At 45.7% G+C, this 17,969-nt stretch overlaps 1 protein-coding gene across 1 annotated transcript in view; it reads left to right on the top strand.

Moving 5' to 3' along the window:
- tsnare1 (T-SNARE Domain Containing 1) overlaps positions 1–17,969 on the top strand; it is an 840,454-nt gene that overhangs the window by 307,915 nt on the left and 514,570 nt on the right. The gene's annotated exons all lie outside the window — the stretch shown is intronic.

The following is a 17,969-nucleotide window of genomic DNA, read 5'->3' as shown; positions in this document are numbered from 1 at the left end:
GTGCAGACTGGCCCCTGACACGCTGAATGTTGCATGATATAAGATGTAAATACATAGGTTTAACATTTTGTTCATTTATTTGGGATTTAGCATCGGTTGAATTCAGTCCGTCACAACCACATGAGGTACAGAGAACTGAACAGTGGCACTTAGATTGCCCCACACAAAAAAAAACTGATGAAGTGACAGCACCAAGCTTCAACATCAGGATTTCAATAATATAGAGATTAAATGTGTAGACACTAAAATAAACAAACAAAAAAAGCTCTATATTTAAGAAGGAGATAGCTAGATTTCTAGACAAAAAAGGGGTATGGGGAGAGAGCGGGAATATGGTATTGAGATAGAGGATTGGCCATGATCATATTGAATGGCGGAGCAGGCTAGAAGGGCTGAATGGCCTACTCCTCCTATTTTTCTATGTTTCTTCTCAATTTTGCGAAGCTCACGGCTAAATTATTCAAACGGAGCTCAAGTACAGTACTTCCATCTGTTGTAATGTACCAATGTCACATTCATGCGAGCTAAAACGTGCCGAACGATGCTTTGGATCTTTTGAGGTATTCCCATACCCTGATGCAAACAGGCCCTGTGCCTATTTGCATCAGCCGTAAAATTTTTGTACGTAATTGCTGGGCAGTTGGTGGGCAATTAGCTCAACTCTGCATCAGCAATGAGGATTTCCCCACCGGTGCGAATCATCTGTCAAGTTGTTACTTGACAGATCACAAGTTGAGGATTTAGCGCATGCAGAGAGTATGCCGTCATACCCACCGCAAATTCTGGCCCATTATAAAAAGATGGAATATGGTTGAGAACTTAAAGGGAAAAGGCAAATTGTCGGTCTGACAATCCATTCCTGAAACTAGAATCATTGAACAGTACAGCACAGAAGGAGGTAATTCGGCCCATCAAGTCTGCGCCGGCTCTTTTGAAGAGCAATCCAGTTAGTCCCGCTCTTTCCCCATGTCCCTTTAATTTTTTCTCCTTCAAGTATTAATCCAATTCCCTTTTAAAGGCTACTATTGAATCTGTATCCACCACCCTATCAGGCAGTGCATTCCAAATCCTAACCACTCGCTGCGTAAAAAAGTTTTTCCTCATGTAGCCTCTGGTTCTTTTAAATTTGTGCTCTCTGATTATCAACCCTTCAGCCATTGGAAACAGTTTCTCTTTATTCACTCTATCTAAATCCTTCATGATTTTAAACACCTCTATCAAATCTCCTCTTAGCCTTCCCTGCTCTAAGGAGAACAACCCCCAGCTTCTCCAGTCTATCCATGTAACTATAATCCCCGTCCTTGGACTCATTTTAGTAAATCTCTTCTGTACCCTCTCCAAAGCCTTCACGTCCTTTCAGAATTGGACACAATACTCCAGCTGGGGCCGAACTCGTGTTTTATATAGGTTTAGCATAACTTCCCAGCTTTTGTACTCTCTGCCTCTATTTATAAAGCCCAGGATCCCGTATGCTTTATTAACAGCTTTGTTAACCTGTCCTGCCACCTTCAAAGATTTGCGCACAAGCACCTCCAGGTCTCTCTGTTCATGCACCCCCTTTAAGATTGTATAATATAGCTTGTATGGTCTCTCCTCATTCTTACTACCAAAACATATCACTTCACACTTTTCTGCACTGAATTTCATCTGCCATATGCCCAACCATTCCATCAGCCTGCCTATGTCCTTTTGAAGTCTTATTACTATCTTCCTCACTGTTTACTACACTTCCAAGTTTCTTGTCATCTGCAAATTTTGAAATTGTGCCCTGTACCCCCAAGTTCAAGTCATTAATGTTTATCAAAAATAGCAGAGGTCCCAGTACTGAACCCTGGGCAACCAACACCACTGTATACCTCCTTCCAATCCGAAAAACAGCCATTCACCACAGCTCTCCCTTTTCCATCCGTTAGCTAATTTTGTATCAATGCTGCTACTGCCCCTTTTATCCCATGGGCTTCAATTTTGCTAGCAAGCCTATTATATAGCACTTTATTATCAGTAAACGCCTTTTGAAAGTCCATATATGCAACACCAACCGCACTGCCCTCATCCACCCTCTCTGTTACCTCATCAAAAAACTCAATCAAGTTAGTCAGACACAATTTTCCCTTAACAAATCCGTGCTGGCTCTCCTTTATTAGTCTATACTTGACCAAGTGGCTGTTAATTTCCTCCCGGATTATTGTATCTAAAAGCTTCCCCACCACCAACGTAAAACTGACTGGCCTGAAATTGCCAGGTTTGTGCGTCTCCCCTTTTTTGAACAAGGGTGTAACATTTGCTGTACTCCAGCCCTCTGGCACCACCCCTAAGGAAGATTGGAAGATTATGGTCAGCACCTCCGCAATTTCTACCCGTATTTCCCTCAGCAACATAGAATGCATTCCATCCGGACCGGGTGACTTATCCACTTTAAGTACTGCCAGCCTTTCTAGTACCTCCTCTTTATCTATCTTTATCTCATCCAGTATCGCGATAATCTACTTGTTAACCGTAGCTTTGGCAAAGTCCTGTTCCTTAGTAAACACCGATGCAAAGTACTCATTTAGTACCTCAGTTGCCCTCCCATTCCCCCTTGTGGGAATGTACCTAGACTGTACCCGAACCAGCTCCTCTTTAATGGCCGCCCATTGCTCCATTACATTTCTGCCTGTCAATCATTAACTCCAATTTACCCGGGCCAGATCGCTCCTCAATTCAAGGTTAATCCAAAACTCTTCCAATTTTACTGTTACTTTTCAATGGTTGTAACATGTTCAAAACAAGGAAGAACCAAGTTTGAAAGAAGGGAAAACTCATTGTTTCAGAGAAAAATTCAATGCCAAAGTATTGGCTGTGGCCAAGTATTGAGCGCATTCATTGTTTGTGTATATGTCTGAAATCTCCTCTAGCTCATAGGTCCCATAACTGGCTGGTGCCATTTCTACCCCTGTTTTCTCTTCATAGGAGTTGCTAATGAGTTTTGATATTGAAAGGTGATATTAAGATGGGGCAGAGAAGTTTAGTATATAGAAAATAAGGAAACAGTAAATGAGTGTACAGGTCACCCAATAGATGCTCGGTTTATTTCTGTGCTCATTGGCTCGCCGAGCCGCACCAGCGTGCACAAGTAATGTTCTTCACTGCTGATGGCAGTTTTTGCAGCAGGTGAGACATTGCCTTTCGCCAGGAGCACTACTAAGTTTTCCTTAACTGCTGTGACACTTCATCTTCATTGTGGTATATAACATGTCTCTACACATATGACAGTGCAATCATGAGGGCAGCTGCAAATACACTGCTACCTATTCTTGGAGCAAGGATGTCAGGCATGTGATGTTTGACTTAAGAGCCTCCCCACAGACAACAGTCAAGTCTGTTTTAGTCACGTTTCGCTCTGAGGTTGCAACGCATTCTGAGCACTCGCCATATCTACACCCTGAAAAGTTGTATCGAAAACTTTGGGTAGTCTGTGTAATCTTCCAGTTTGGAGCTAATATATGTGACATCTTCATTATAATAGTGAGATTCAGCTGTTATAGATTTTCTCTCTTTCCCAAAATATTGACTACTCACACATCACACTATACATTTCCACTTCCAAGCAGTGATAGCACTAACATTCTCACTATGACTAGAACATAAAAACATAAATAGGAGCCTGGAGTTGGCCATTTGGCCCTTTTGAGCCTGCTCCGCCATTCAACAAGATCATGGCTGATCATCTTCCTCAACTCCACCTTCCCACACTATCCCCATGTCCCTTAATTTCCTTAGTTCCCAAAAATTTATTGACCTCTGTCTTGAATATACTCAACGACTGAGTATCCACTGCTCTCTGGGGTAGAGAATTCAAAAAATTCACAACCCTTTGTGTGAAGAAATTTCTCCTAATCTCAGTCCTAAATGGTCGACCCCTAATTCTGAGACAGTGACCCCGTGTTCTAGATTTCCCAGCCAGGGGAAACATTTTCTCAGCATTAACCCTGTCAAGCCCCTTAAGAATTTTATATGTTTCAATGAGATCACCTCTCATTCTTCTAAACTCTAGGGAATATAGGCCTAGTCTACTCAATCTCTCCCCATAGGGCAATCCCCTCATCCCAGGAACCAGTCTAGTGAACCTTCATTGCACTCCCTCTAAGGCAAGTATGTCTTTCCTTAGGTAAGGAGACCAGAACTGTACACAGTACTCCAGGTGTGGCTTCAGCAATCCCTGTACAATTGTAGTAAGACTTCTTTACTCTTATACGTGGATCCCTTTGTAACAAAAGCTAACATGTTAGGGAAATTGATGGGATTGAGGGCCGATAAATCCCCAGGGCCTGATAATCTACATCCTAGGATACTTAAGGAAGTGGCCCTAGAAATAGTAGATGCATTGCTGGTCATCTTCCAAAATTTGATAGACTCTGGAACAGTACCCATGGATTGGCGGGTAGCTAATTTTACCCCACTGTTCAAAAAGGGTGGTAGCGAGAAAACGGGGAATTACAGACCGGTAAGCCTGACATCGGTAGTGGGGAAAATGCTAGAATCCATTATAAAGGATGTAATAGTAGAGCACTTGGAAAAAAGTGACCAGATCGGACAAAGTCAACATGGATTTACAAAAGGTAAGTCGTGCTTGACTAATCTACTGGAATCTTTTGAGGATGTAACTGGTAAAATAGATAAGGGAGAACCAGTGGATGTGGTGTATTTGGACTTTCCAAAGGCTTTCGATAAGGTCCCGCATAAGAGATTAGCGTGCAAAGTTAAAGCACATGGGATTGGGGGCAAGGTATTGACTTGGATAGAGAACTGGTTGGCAGACAGAAAGCAAAGAGTTGGAATAAACAGCTCTTTTTCTGAGTGGCAGGCAGTGACTAGTGGAGTACTGCAGGGATCGGTCCTTGGACCCCAGCTATTCACAATATATATTAATGATCTGGACGAGGGAACTTGATGTAATATCTCCAAGTTTGCAGACGACACAAAGCTGGGTGGGTGTGTGTGCTGTGAGGAGGATGCCGAGAAACTCCAGTATGATTTGGACAGGTTGGGTGATTGGGCAGAAGCATGGCAGATGCAATATAACATGGATAAATGCGAGGTTATCCACTTTGGTGTCAAAAACAGGAAGGCAGATTATTATCTGAATGGCAATAGATTGTGAGAAGGGGAAGTGCAATGCGACCTGGGCGTCCTTATGCACCAGTCGTTGAAAGTAAGCATGCAGGTGCAGCAGGCGGTTAAGAAGGCAAATGGTATGTTGGCCTTCGTAGCGAGAGGGTTTGAGTACAGGAACAAGGATGTCTTGCTGCAGTTGTACAGGGCCTTGGTGAGACCACACCTTGAGTATTGTGTGCAGTTTTGGTTGCCTTATCTGAGGAAGGATGTTCTTGCCATGGAAGGAGTGCAGCGAAGATTCACTAGGCTGATACCTGGGATGGCAGGGATGATGTATGAGGAGAGATTGGGTCGATTGGGCTTGTACTCGCTGGAGTTTAGAAGAATGAGAGGGGATCTCATCGAAACGTATAAAATTTTAACAGGACTAGACAGACTAGATGCAGGAAGGATTTTCCCGATGGTCGGGGAGTCCAGAACCAGGGGTCATAGTCTAAGGATAAGGGGTAAGCCATTTAGGACAGAGATGAGGAGGAATTTCTTCATCCAGAGAGTGGTGAACCTGTGGAATTCTCTACCAAAGAAGGCAGTAGAGGCCAGTTCATTAAATATATTCAAGAAGGAGTTAGATATATTTCTTAAGGCTAAGGGGATCAAGGGATATGGGGAAAAAGCAGGGACAGGGTACTGAATTTGGATGATCAGCCATGATCTCATTGAATGGTGGAGCAGGCTCGAGGGGCCGAATGGCCTACTCCTGCTCCTATCTTCTATGTTTCTATACCATTTGCTTTCCTAATTGCTTGCTGTACCTGCATGTTAACTTTCTGTAATTCATGTACAAGGACACCCAGGTGCCTCTGAGTGCAAACATTTCCCAGTCTCTCACCATTCAAAAAATATTCTGCTTTTTTGTTTTTCCTACCAAGGTGGATAACTTCACATTTCCCCACATTGTATTCCATTTGCCATGTTCTTGCCCACTCAGTCAACCAGTCTATGTCTCTCTGCAGCCTCTTTGCGTCCTCCTCACAGCTTACTTTCCCACCTGACTTTGTATCATCAGCAAACTTGGATACGTTACACTCAGTCCCTTCATTCAAGTCATTAATATAGATTGTAAATAGCTGGGGCCCAAGCACTGATCCTTGCGGTACCCCACTAGTTACAGCCTGCCAACCCGAAAAAGTCCTGTGTATTCCTACTCTCTCTTTTCTGTCCATTAACCAATCCTCAATCCATGCTAATATATTACCCCAATCCCATGAGTCCTAATTTTGTGTAATAACCTCTTGTCTGGCACCTTATCGAATGCTTTTTGAAAATCCAAGTGCACTACTTCCACTGGTTCCCCCTTATCCATCCTATTAGTTACATCTTCAAAAAACTGTAACAGATTTGTCAAACATGATTTCTTTTTCAGAAAAGCATGTTGACTCTGCTTAATCATATAATGATTTTCTAAGTGCCCTGTTATCACGCCCCTAATAATAGATTCTATCATTTTGCCTACCACTGATGGGCTAACTGGCCTATAGTTTTTTCGCTTCCTCCTTTTTTAAGTAGTGGCGTCATGTTTGCTGCTTGCCAATCCTTGGGGACTGGTCTAGAATCTATGGAATTCTGGAAGATTAATACCAGTGCATCCACTATCTCTGCAGCTACCTCTTTTAAAACCCTAGGATGTAGGTCGTCAGGTCCAATGGATTTGTCGCCACTTAGTCCCATTAATTTTCCAGTACTATGTCTTTACTTATACTAATTCCTTTAAGTTCCTTATTTTCTCTAGACCCTTGGTTCCCCATTGTTGCTGGAATGGTTTTTGTGTCTTCTACCGTGAAGACAGATATGATGCGCTATCAATTACTACAAAAGACTGGAAGTTGAGTGAGTAACAAACAGGCTTTTATTACCAAAGAACAGAGCATGCCTCTCATGGTTGCCTGGTATCCAAAAGGGCAGGGGGCTGCCGAGCAATCACCTTTATACCTGGCCATGAGGGTGGAGCCAGGGGCGGAGTCAGCTGAGGCATGCACAGACAAGTACAACAATGTGCAAGAGTGAACAACAAACAGTGAACAACAGTGAACAACAATACTAACAACAGTGGTTTACCACATTCACCCCTTGTTTAGAATTGAGTCCGGCGGGGTGAAGTGCACTAAAAGTTCATGTACTGAAGTCTATCAGGAGGCCTTGTAAGCCGTCCTGAGCGTCGCAGCAGCGGCGGTGATGGTGCAGCATCCAACGTTGAACCCGGTGTCTCGTTCAGAGGAGGTGTAGCCGGTGGCGGGCCCTGGGGCTGCTGCATGCCGTCTACAGGGGTCGGAGCGCGGGTAATGGGAGGTAGCGATGGTGGTCTCTCAGAGGCACCCGAAGGTGCAAGGTCTGCGGGGACTGTGTCCTGGGGGTAGGCATGAGTAGCGGTGGGTGGCGAAGAGGGTGTTTCAGGAGCGCCCGCAGGTGCGAGGTCTCGAATGGAGACTGTGTCCTCCCGCCCGACCGGGTACACCACGTAAGCATACTGCGGGTTGGCGTGGAGGAGGCTCACCCTCTCGACCAGGGGGTCCGCCTTATGGGTCCTCACGTGCTTCCGCAGTAGGACGGGTCCTGGAGAAGTCAGCCATGTTGGTAGCGAAATCCCCGACGTGGACTTCCTGGGGAAGGAGAACATTCTCTCGTGAGGAGTGGCATTGGTGGCTGTACAGAGCAGCGACCGAATGGAATGGAGCGCCGCAGGGAGGACCTCCTACCAGCGGGAGGTCGGAAGGCCCTTAGATTTTAAGTTTAAAAGGACTGCCTTCCAGACCGTCGCACTCTCCCTTTCCACCTGGCCGTTCCCCCGGGGGTTGTAGCTGGTGGTCCTGCTTGTAGCAATGCCTCTCACGAGCAGGTACTGCCGAAGTTCGTCGCTCATAAAGGATGAGCCCCTGTCGCTATGGATATAGCTAGGGAAACCGAACAAGGCGAAGAGGTCATTCAGACATTTAATGACCGTGGTACTGGTCATGTCCGAGCAAGGGATGGCAAACGGGAAACGGGAGTACTCATCAATTATATTGAGGAAGTACACATTGCGGTCAGAGGAGGGGAGGGGCCCTTTAAAATCAATGCTCAGCCGCTCGAAGGGGTGCGTGGCTTTGATCAGGCTCGCTCTGTCTGGCCTATAAAAATGCGGCTTGCACTCGGCACAGATCTGGCAGTTCCTGGTCATGGTCCTGACCTCCTCGATGGAGTAGGGCAGGTTACGGGATTTGATAAAATGGAAGAACCTGGTGACCCCCGGGTGGCAGAGGTCATTGTGGAGGGTCTGTAGTGTATCAACCTGCGCGTTGGCGCACGTACCACGTGATAGGGCATCTGGGGGCTCATTGAGTTTCCCGGGCCGGTACAAGATATCGTAATTGTAGGTGGAGAGTTCGATTCTCCACCTTAAGATCTTGTCATTCTTGATTTTGCCCCGCTGCTTATTATGAAACATAAAAGCCACTGAACGCTGGTCAGTGAGCAGGGTAAATCATTTTCCGGCCAGGTAATGCTGCCAATGTCGCACGCTTCCACAATGGCCTGGGCCTCCTTTTCGACAGAGGAGTGTCGAATCTCGGGGCCCTGGAGGGTCCTTGAGAAAAAGGCCACAGGTCTCCCCGCCTGGTTAAGGGTTGCAGCTAGGGCAAAGTCGGATGCGTCGCTCTCCACTTGAAAAGGGAGGGACTCATCCACAGCGTGCATTGTGGCCTTCGCAATGTCTCCTTTTATGAGAGTGAAGGCTGCACAGGCCTCTGCTGTCAGGGGGAAGGAGGCGGACTTGATGAGGGGTCGGGCTTTATCCGCATAGTTGGGCACCCACTGAGCATAGTAAGAGAAAAACCCCAGGCATCTCTTCAGTGCTTTCTGGCAGTGGGGGAGGGGGAGCTCCATAAGGGGGCGCATTCTATCGGGGTCTGGGCCGATGACTCCGTTCTCCACTACGCAGCCAAGAATAACAAGGCGCGTAGTACGAAACATACATTTGTCTTTGTTGTATGTGAGATTCAGCCGCTGGGCCGTCCGGAGGAATTTCTCTAGGTTAACGTCGTGGTCCTGCTGGTCGTGGCCGCAGATGGTGACGTTGTCTAGATATGGGAAAGTGGCCTGGAGCGCGTTCTGGTCAACCATCCGGTCCATCTCCCGTTGGAAGACAGAAACTCCGTTGGTGATGCCGAAGGGAACTCTGAGAAAGTGATAGAGCCGACCGTCAGCTTCAAAAGCTGTGTACTGGCGGTCCTCAGCCCTGATGGGGAGCTGGTGGTAGGCCGACTTCAGAACAATCGTCGAGAACACCCGGTATTGTGCTATCTGATTGACCATGTCAGATATGCGGGGGAGTGGATATGCATCCAGCTGGGTGTAGCGGTTGATCGTCTGGCTGTAGTCAATAACTAGGCGCTGTTTGCCGCCAGCCTTCACCACCACCACTTGTGCTCGCCATGGGCTATTGCTGCTCTCGATAATCCCTTCCTTCAGGAGTCTCGCTACTTCGGATTTAATGAAATCCCTATCCCCGGCACTGTAACGCCTACTTTTGGTAGCGATGGGCTTACAGTCGCGAGTGAGGTTAGCGAACAAGGAGGGGGGGGTGAGAATTTAAGGGTGGAGAGGCTGCAAATGGCGCGCGGCGGGCGATTTAAAAACTGCTGGCTGCAGACTGTGAGAGGGGGGAGGGGTCCACCGTACGCTAAAGTGACACTTAAGGTGGCACTGAAAATCCAACCCCAGTAGGACGGCAGCGCAGAGATGGGGCAGGACCAGAAGTTTAAAATTTTTGTATTCAGTACCCCACACTGAAAGAGTCACCATACAGTAGCCACCGACGTCCGCTGACTGGGCTTTGGAAGCCATAGAGATGCGATGACGCGTCGGCAGGACCGGGAGAGAGTAACTGCGCACCGTGTCGGGGTGTATAAAACTCTCCGTGCTCCCGCTGTCAAAAAGGCAGGTAGTGGCGCGGCCGTTTACCGTAATGTCCATCATGGACCTGGACAGTTGATGCGGGAGAGATTGATCCAGCGTCACGGAAGCCAGCATATGTTCAAGCGCGTCGATGCGGTCGTCCGATGAGGCGGTGGTGGAGTCCGGGTCCCCCGTAACCGAAGTCGGAGGCGTCCAAGATGGCGGACAAAATGGCGGCGCCCACGGTCCCGATCCCCACGCGGCTGGGGGAGCCCAAGATGGCGGACAAGATGGCTGCGCCCACGGTTCGCACGTGGCGCTGCTGGCGTTAGCGGTCTTCCCTTTGCAGGCGCTAACGTAGTGACCTTTCTTCCCGCAGCCGGAGCAGGTAGCATTCTTCGCGGGGCAGCGTGCTCTAGGGTGTTTAGCTTGGCCACAAAAATAGCATTTTTGTGCCTTGGACATCGCTGCAGCAGTCGGAGGTGGCGGTCCCATGGCCCAAGATTGCGGCGTCCACGGCGCGGGGCGATTAGGGGAGAAAGCGTCCATATTTCTGTGGGCCGCGTCGAGCGAGAGCGCGAGGGACACTGCCTTTGTCAAGTCTATTTCACCCTTCTCCAGCAGCCTCTGCCGGGAGTAGTCGGACCGTAGACCCGCAACAAAAGTGTCTCGTATCAGCCCCTCTGCATGTGCCGCGGCCGATACTTCCTTGCAGTCGCAGCCGCGTCCGAGTACCCGCAGTGCCCGTAGGAAGGCCTCCACCGATTCCCCGGGCTGCTGTCTGCGAGATCTTAAAAGGTGCCTGGCATAGACCGTGTTAACCGGGCGTGCATACTGCCCTTTCAGTAGGTCGATAGCCGCCGCGTAGGTCGTCGCATCTTGGATTAAAGTATAGACTTGGTGGCTCACCTTCGAGGCCAGGATTTTCAGTTTATTTTCATCGAGAGTCACGGTTGAGGCTTCCAGATACGCCTCAAAGCAACGCAGCCATTGTGCGAATTTAGTCGATGAACCTGCTTCTTGGGGGTCTAGGTCCAGGCATGTTGGTCTGAGGGCTCGCAGCAGCGCCTGCTGCTCAGCGTTTTGCGCCATCGGTTGATCAGCATTCGGAGCCAACATTTAACTTTGGTAATAAAATTGATGCGCTATCAATTACTACAAAAGACTGGAAGTTGAGTGAGTAACAAACAGGCTTTTATTACCAAAGATCAGAGCATGCCTCTCGTGGTTGCCTGGTATCCAAAAGGGCAGGGGGCTGCCGAGCAGTCACCTTTATACCCGGCCATGAGGGTGGAGCCAGGGGCGGAGTCAGCTGAGGCATGCACAGACAAGTACAACAATGTGCAAGAGTGAACAACAAACAGTGAACAACAATACTAACAACAGTGGTTTACCACAAGATACAAAGTATTTTTTTTAATGTTCTGCCATTTCCTTATTGCCTATTATAATTTCTCCTGTGTCTGCCTCTAATGGGCCCACGTTTACTTTCACTAATCTCTTCCTATGTACAGACCTATAGAAACATTTACAATCTGTTTTTATGTCTCTTGCTAATTTACTTTCATATTTTTTTCTCTTTCCTTATCAATTTCTTGGTCCTCCTTTGCTGAATTCTAAAATCCTCCCAGTCCTCAGCCTTACTACTCTTTTTGGCAGCATTATAAGCCTCTTCCTTTGATCTAATACTCTCTATAACTTCCCTTGTTAGCCACGGTTGGACCACTTTTCCTGTGAGGTTTTTGTGCCTTAAAGGAATGTATATTTGTTGTAAATTAGGTATGAATTCTATAAATGCGAGCCATTGCTTGTCTACCATCATACCCTTTAATGTAGTTTCCTAATCTACCTTAGCCAACTCGCCTCATACCTACGTAGTTTGCTTTGTTTAGATTTAAGACCCTAGTTTCGGGCTTAACTAAATCACTTTCAAACTCAATGTAAAATTCTATCATATTATGGTCACTCTTCCCTAAAGGCCCCTTTACTACAAGGTTAGTAATTAACCCTTTCTCATTGCACAATACTAGGTCTAAAGTAGCCTGTTCCCAAGTTGGTTCCTCAAAATACTGATCTAGAAAACTATCTTGTATACATTCCATGAATTCGTCCTCCACACTATTACTGCAAATTTGGTTTGCCCAGTTTACATGTAGATTCAAGGCCCTCCACATGCGCCTCTAATTTCCTGATTTATATACTCTGCCCTACATTACAACTATTGTTTGGGAGCCTATAAACAACTCCCACCAATGTTTTCTGCCCCTTGCTGTTTCTTGGTTCCACCCAAACTGATTCTACTTCTTGATTTTCCGAGTCAAGATCCTTTCTCTCTACTGCCTTTATCCCATCCTTTATTATCAGGGCTACCCCTCCTCCTTTTCCATTTTCTCTTCTAAAAGTTAAGTATCCTGAAATATTTAGTTCCCAACCTTGGTCACTTTGCAACCACATCTCCGTAATGGCTATGATATCAAACCTATTAATTTTTACCTGTGCTGTTAATTCATCTATTTTGTTGTGAATGCTTCGTGCATTCTGGCATAGTACCTTTAGCTTTGACTTTTTTCTATTTTTCCTTGATGTCACCTTGGTAACTGATGCTCTATTACCTTTGTTATATTCTGTCCGTTCCTGACCCACTCTGCTTATTTTTACCCAAAACTCTGCTCTGCTCTAGAGCCTTGACCTTTCCTTTGCTACTTTAAAATTTACTCTTTCCTGAATCCTCCTCTCCCCGCCACCCCCCCCTGCCTCATTAGTTTAAAGCCCTGTCTACTACCCTAGTTATTCGATTCTGGTTCCAGCCCGGTTTAAGTGGAGCCTATCCCAATGGAACAGCTCCCTCTTTCCCCAGTACTAGTCCCAGTGGCCAATGAAACGAAACCCCTGCCACCCACACCACTCTTTCAGCCACGCATTTATCCTCCTGCTTATCCCTATGCCAATTAGCTAGTAGCTCAGGTAACAATCCAGAGATTATTACCTTTGAGGTTCTGCTTTTTAATTTGGACCCCCAACTCCTCAAATTCCCTCAGCAGAACTTCATTCCTAGTTTTACCTATGTCGTTGGTTCCCACGTGGATCACGACAACTGGATTTTCCCTTCCCACTTCAAGTTCTTCTCCAGCTGCGAGGTGATGTCTTTACCCCTGGCACCGGGCAGGCAACACAACCTTCGGTACTCCCTGTCGCGGCTGCAGAGAACAGTATCTATCCCTAGAAGGGATCATTCAGTGAAATACGCATTGTTCATACCTCTGTGCAAATTTGATGGCCTGATGTTTCCCCCGTGGGCGTGACCCAGACGTTTGACCCAAAAACACGCCCAAAGCCACACCCATTTTGCCCATGTCAAGTTACAGCAATGTATCCTCCCAATCTCATTAGAATACGGCCGAACTTAAAATTGTCGTAAATCAGCTTAAACATTTGAGGCCCAAGGAAAGCGCTGAACCCACACCATTAATTTCTTCTCTAAGTATGAAAATTTAATTTCAAATCATTTAACCATCGTTCCTGCACATAAGGCACAGCATGTTCAAGAACCTGCAATCGGAGAAGCTATTCCATTTTTAATGTGACTTAAACTTACGCCATAAAAATACATTCAAAGAAACAGAAAATCCAGAGCAAGTCTCAGTAAAAATAAATTTTAAAAAACGCTCGAAAAATTGTAATAAGATGCCAGAAGGGGTACAGAAGGATCCAGAGACGTGAGTTCAAATCCCACCACGGCAGCTGGTGAATTTAAATTCAGTTAATTAAATAAACCTGGAATAAAAAGCTAGTAACCATGAAACTACCGGAGTGTCGCAAAAACCCATCTGGTTCACTCATGTCCTTTAAGGAAGGAAATCTGCCGCCCTTACCTGGTCTGGCCTATATGTGACTCCAGACCCACAGTAATGTGGTTGACTCGTAAACTGCCCTCTGAAGTGGCCTAGCAAGCCACTCAGTTGTATAAGGTGGCTCACAGCCACTTTCTCGAGGGCAATAAATGCTGGCCTTGCCAGAGACGCCTACATCCCATGAATGAATTTAAAAAAAATGACTTTTTCTTTCTCGAACAAGCACGATTGCAGGATGATCATGATTGAGAGTTGTGGACTTGGCCAGTGTTGTGGGTGGAGATTCATTCTGGCGGAGGGTTTGATGGACGGCCGTAAACGATCGTGGAGACTTGGGCATATTGTAGTTGCGCACGCTAACTCACTTATGCCCAAAATTTTGTGATCTTTTAAGCCACATAATTGTTTTGTATCCAGATTACGCGTGTCTCTGGATGCAAATGTGGCGGAAACGCCAGGCCATTGAATTTAATGCTGAGTTGTGGGCAATTTTGTGCTATGGGCCGGTGGCCATCAGTAAGAACTGGGCTAAAATACTGAAACTCATGGCACTAAAGCCCTTAAAGCCACAGAGAGCGAACACTTTCATTCCAGCATTCTGGGTGGCATTGTAACTCATGCCTAGATGTGAAAGGACAATCTGCCACCCAAGTCAATTTGTTTTCTTTGAGAGAAAAATGCTTTAATTAGATATTATTAAAGATTTAAAAACCCTTCTAGAAATATGTGAGGGTTTTGTGATAACTGTAGTTTGTTTTATTGGATCTATTAATATTTACACCAGAGATCTGTAAAAACGTGATTGAAAGGCATAGCTACATTGCATTCTTATCAATTGTTAATCACTCAGAATGCTTTCTTGAGAGATTTGTTGGGACCTGATGCTCCTTCACAAGTGTTTGCATGGTGGATCGGGAATTCTTTGGTATGATTGAACAGTAATACAAGAAAAAGCTTATACATTTAAACAGACATTTTATAGCCCGCATCATTGTCACCTGTTTGCTTCATCTCCCTTTGTTTTAGTTCTTCCAGCTCAGGCTGGACATTACCCATCCTAATTACTACTGCAGTAAGCAAAAGGCCATCATATATGTGTACATTGAGCACTTTATTTTACCGTGATAATTTTCTTTTCCCGAGAGTGAAAAGACACCAAACATACCAGGATAGGTATGGAAACAATGAAGCTGTTGTGGCATTTTATGAAATATAGTACAGATAGAGTAGCCAGGCAAAGCAAATTTCTTTGTATGAATTGGGAACCTCTCATTCTTTCATCTCAGGATCAAAAGCCTCACGCCAGTAAATCCCAACATTTTTCTTGGTTTTTCCCCCCCAAAGCTGCCAGTAAAGTGAAAGAGAAAATTAGAAAAGATAAGAGGAGAAACATAGAAGATAGGAGCAGGAGTAGGCCATTCGGCCCTTCGAGCCTGCTCCGCCATTCAATGAGATCATGGCTGATCATCCAAATTCAGTACCCTGTCCCTGACTTCTCCCCATATCCCTTGATCCCTTTAGGCTTAAGAAATATATCCAACTCCTTCTTGAATATATTTAATGAACTGGCCTCCACCGCCCTCTGTGGCAGAGAATTCCACAGGTTCACCACTCTCTGGGTGAAGAATTTCCTCCTCATTTCAGTCCTAAATGGCTTACCCCTTATCCTTAGACTATGACCCCTGGTTGTGGACTCCCCGGCCATCATAAACATCCTTCCTGCATCTAGTCTGTCCAGGCCTGACAGAATTTTATAGGTTTCGATGAGATCCCCTCTCAATCCAATCGACACAATCTCTCCTCATACCGTCATTCCTGCCATCCCAGGTATCAGCCTGGTGAATCTTCGCTGTACTCCTTCCATGGCAAGAACGTCCTTCCTCGGGTAAGGCGACCAAAACTGCACACAATACTCAAGGTGGGAGAGGAAAGAATATTTTAACCTTTAGCAAAGCATTTTATGCTCCAACAATTTTGCGTAGAGAAATTCTCCTAACCTCTTCTTGCAGTTTATGGTCATTTTAAATTGATAACCCCCTCATCAATGACTGAGTGTATTTGGATTTCCAGAAGGCATTCGACAAGGTGCCACGTAAAAGGTTACTGCATAAGATAAGAGCTCACGGTGTTGGGGATAATATGTTAGATTGGATAGAGGATTGGCTAACTAACAGAAAACAGAGAGTCGGGATAAATGGGTGATTTTCAGGATGGCAATCTGTAACTAGTGGGGCCTCAACTATTTTCAATCTATATTAATGAGATAGATGAAGGAAGCGAGTGTATGGTAGCCAAATTTGCAGATGATACAAAGATAGGTGGGAAAGCAAGTTGCGAGGAGGACATAGAGTCTGCAAAGTGATATAGATAGGTTAAGTGAGTGGGCAAGAATTTGGCAAATGAAGTATAATGTGGGAAAATGTGAAGTTATCCACTTTGGTAGGAAGAATAGAAAAGAAAAATATTATTTAAATGGAGAAAGACTACAGAATGCTGTGGTACAGAGGGATTTGGGTGTCCTCGTGCATGAAACACAAAAAGTTAACATGTAGGTACAGCAAGTAATTAGGAAGGCAAATGGAATGTTGGCCTTTATTTCAAGAGGATAGAGTATAAAAGTAGGGAAGTCTTGCTACAACTGTACATGGTGCTGGTGAGACCACACCTGGAGTACTGCGTACAGTTTTGGTCCCCTTATTTAAGGAGGGATATATAGGTTGATTCCTGGGATGGAAGAGTTGTCTTATGAGGAAAGGTTGAGCAAGTTGGGCCTATACTCATTGGAGTTTAGAAGAATGAGAAGTGATCTTATTGAAACATATAAGATTCTGAGGGGGTTGGACAGGGTAGATGCTGAGAGGATGTTTCTTCTCGTGGGGGAACCTAGAGCGAGGGGGCATAGCCTCAGAATAAGGGGTCGCCCATTTAAGATGGAGATGAGGAGCAATTTCTTCTCTGAGGGTCGTGAATCTTTGGAATTCTTTACCCCAGCGAGCTGTGGAAACTGAGTCATTGAATATATTCAAGGCTGAGATGGACAGATTTTTGAGCAACAGGGGAGTCAAGGCCAAGTGGTGTTGAGGCCAAAATCAGATCAGTCATGATCTTATTAAATGGCGGAGTAGGCTCAAGGGGCCGAATGGCCTATTCCTGCTCCTATTTCTTATGTTCCCCAACCAGAGGAAACAGTCTCTCTCTAGGCACTCTAGCAAAACCCATCATCATTTTCAAAATCTCTATTACATTTCCTCTTATGCTTCTCTGCTCCAGTGGGAATAGTCTCAGTATCTCAAATCTCTCCGAACAATCTTGGTGAATCTACACTATACGCTCTCAGTGGTTTTAATGTTCTGATTCTGTATCCTGCCACCAACATGTACAGGCATCTGAGAGGGCTCGCTGAAAAGGTTGCGTGATCTGTCACCGAGAACAGCATCATGAAGGTGGATTCTATCCACGCCATTTGAGCTGGGTCCTGCATCTGAATTGCTTAGTGATCAGTGGGAGGGCAGACTTGATGGTGTCAGATAGAATCTGCAGACCCTGAGAGATGGTGCCCCAAAGATCTCAGAATCTGGGTTCCATTGTTTGCTTCAAATGGTCCCCAACGTCTGAAGGCCAGTGTTTAAAGCTTTCAGTTTAGATGCACTGACTGGTCGGCAAGTCTCTCTATTGGGGTAATGAATTCCTTGAATGGTCTTCTTGGTGCTTCCACTTGCTCCGGGTAGTGCTGCATTAATTAAAATTCTTATTGGATATTGGCACGGGGGATGGCCTTGAACTTTGCTGTGACCCCTGCTATCTATCTCGGGTCGTCTGAGAAGATGCCCAGTGCCTCCATTTAGGGACTAATTTCGACCACTGCAGAAGTTTCTGCCCTCCCCAACGTATCTACATATTTAGTTAACTGACTGCACAATTTATGGCAGGTTCAACGCCATTACCACTTGGAAAATTCATTCTCCACCTCAGTTCCAACGGCACAACAGTGCCATTAGAGCTTCAGATCCTAAGCATCACCGGAATACCTCGCATTAGTAATTCCAGCAGCTTTATCAGTCACAACTTTTTCCAGATACAAAAAAAAATCAATGT

The sequence above is a fragment of the Somniosus microcephalus genome, chromosome 7 (genome assembly GCF_052327205.1).
Source record: "Somniosus microcephalus isolate GS21.2 chromosome 7, FLI_Smic_1.0, whole genome shotgun sequence".
Classification (NCBI taxonomy): Eukaryota; Metazoa; Chordata; class Chondrichthyes; order Squaliformes; family Somniosidae; genus Somniosus; species Somniosus microcephalus.
The sequence above is the reverse complement of the archived record's forward strand: the minus strand, read 5'-3'. Positions and strand labels throughout refer to the sequence as shown.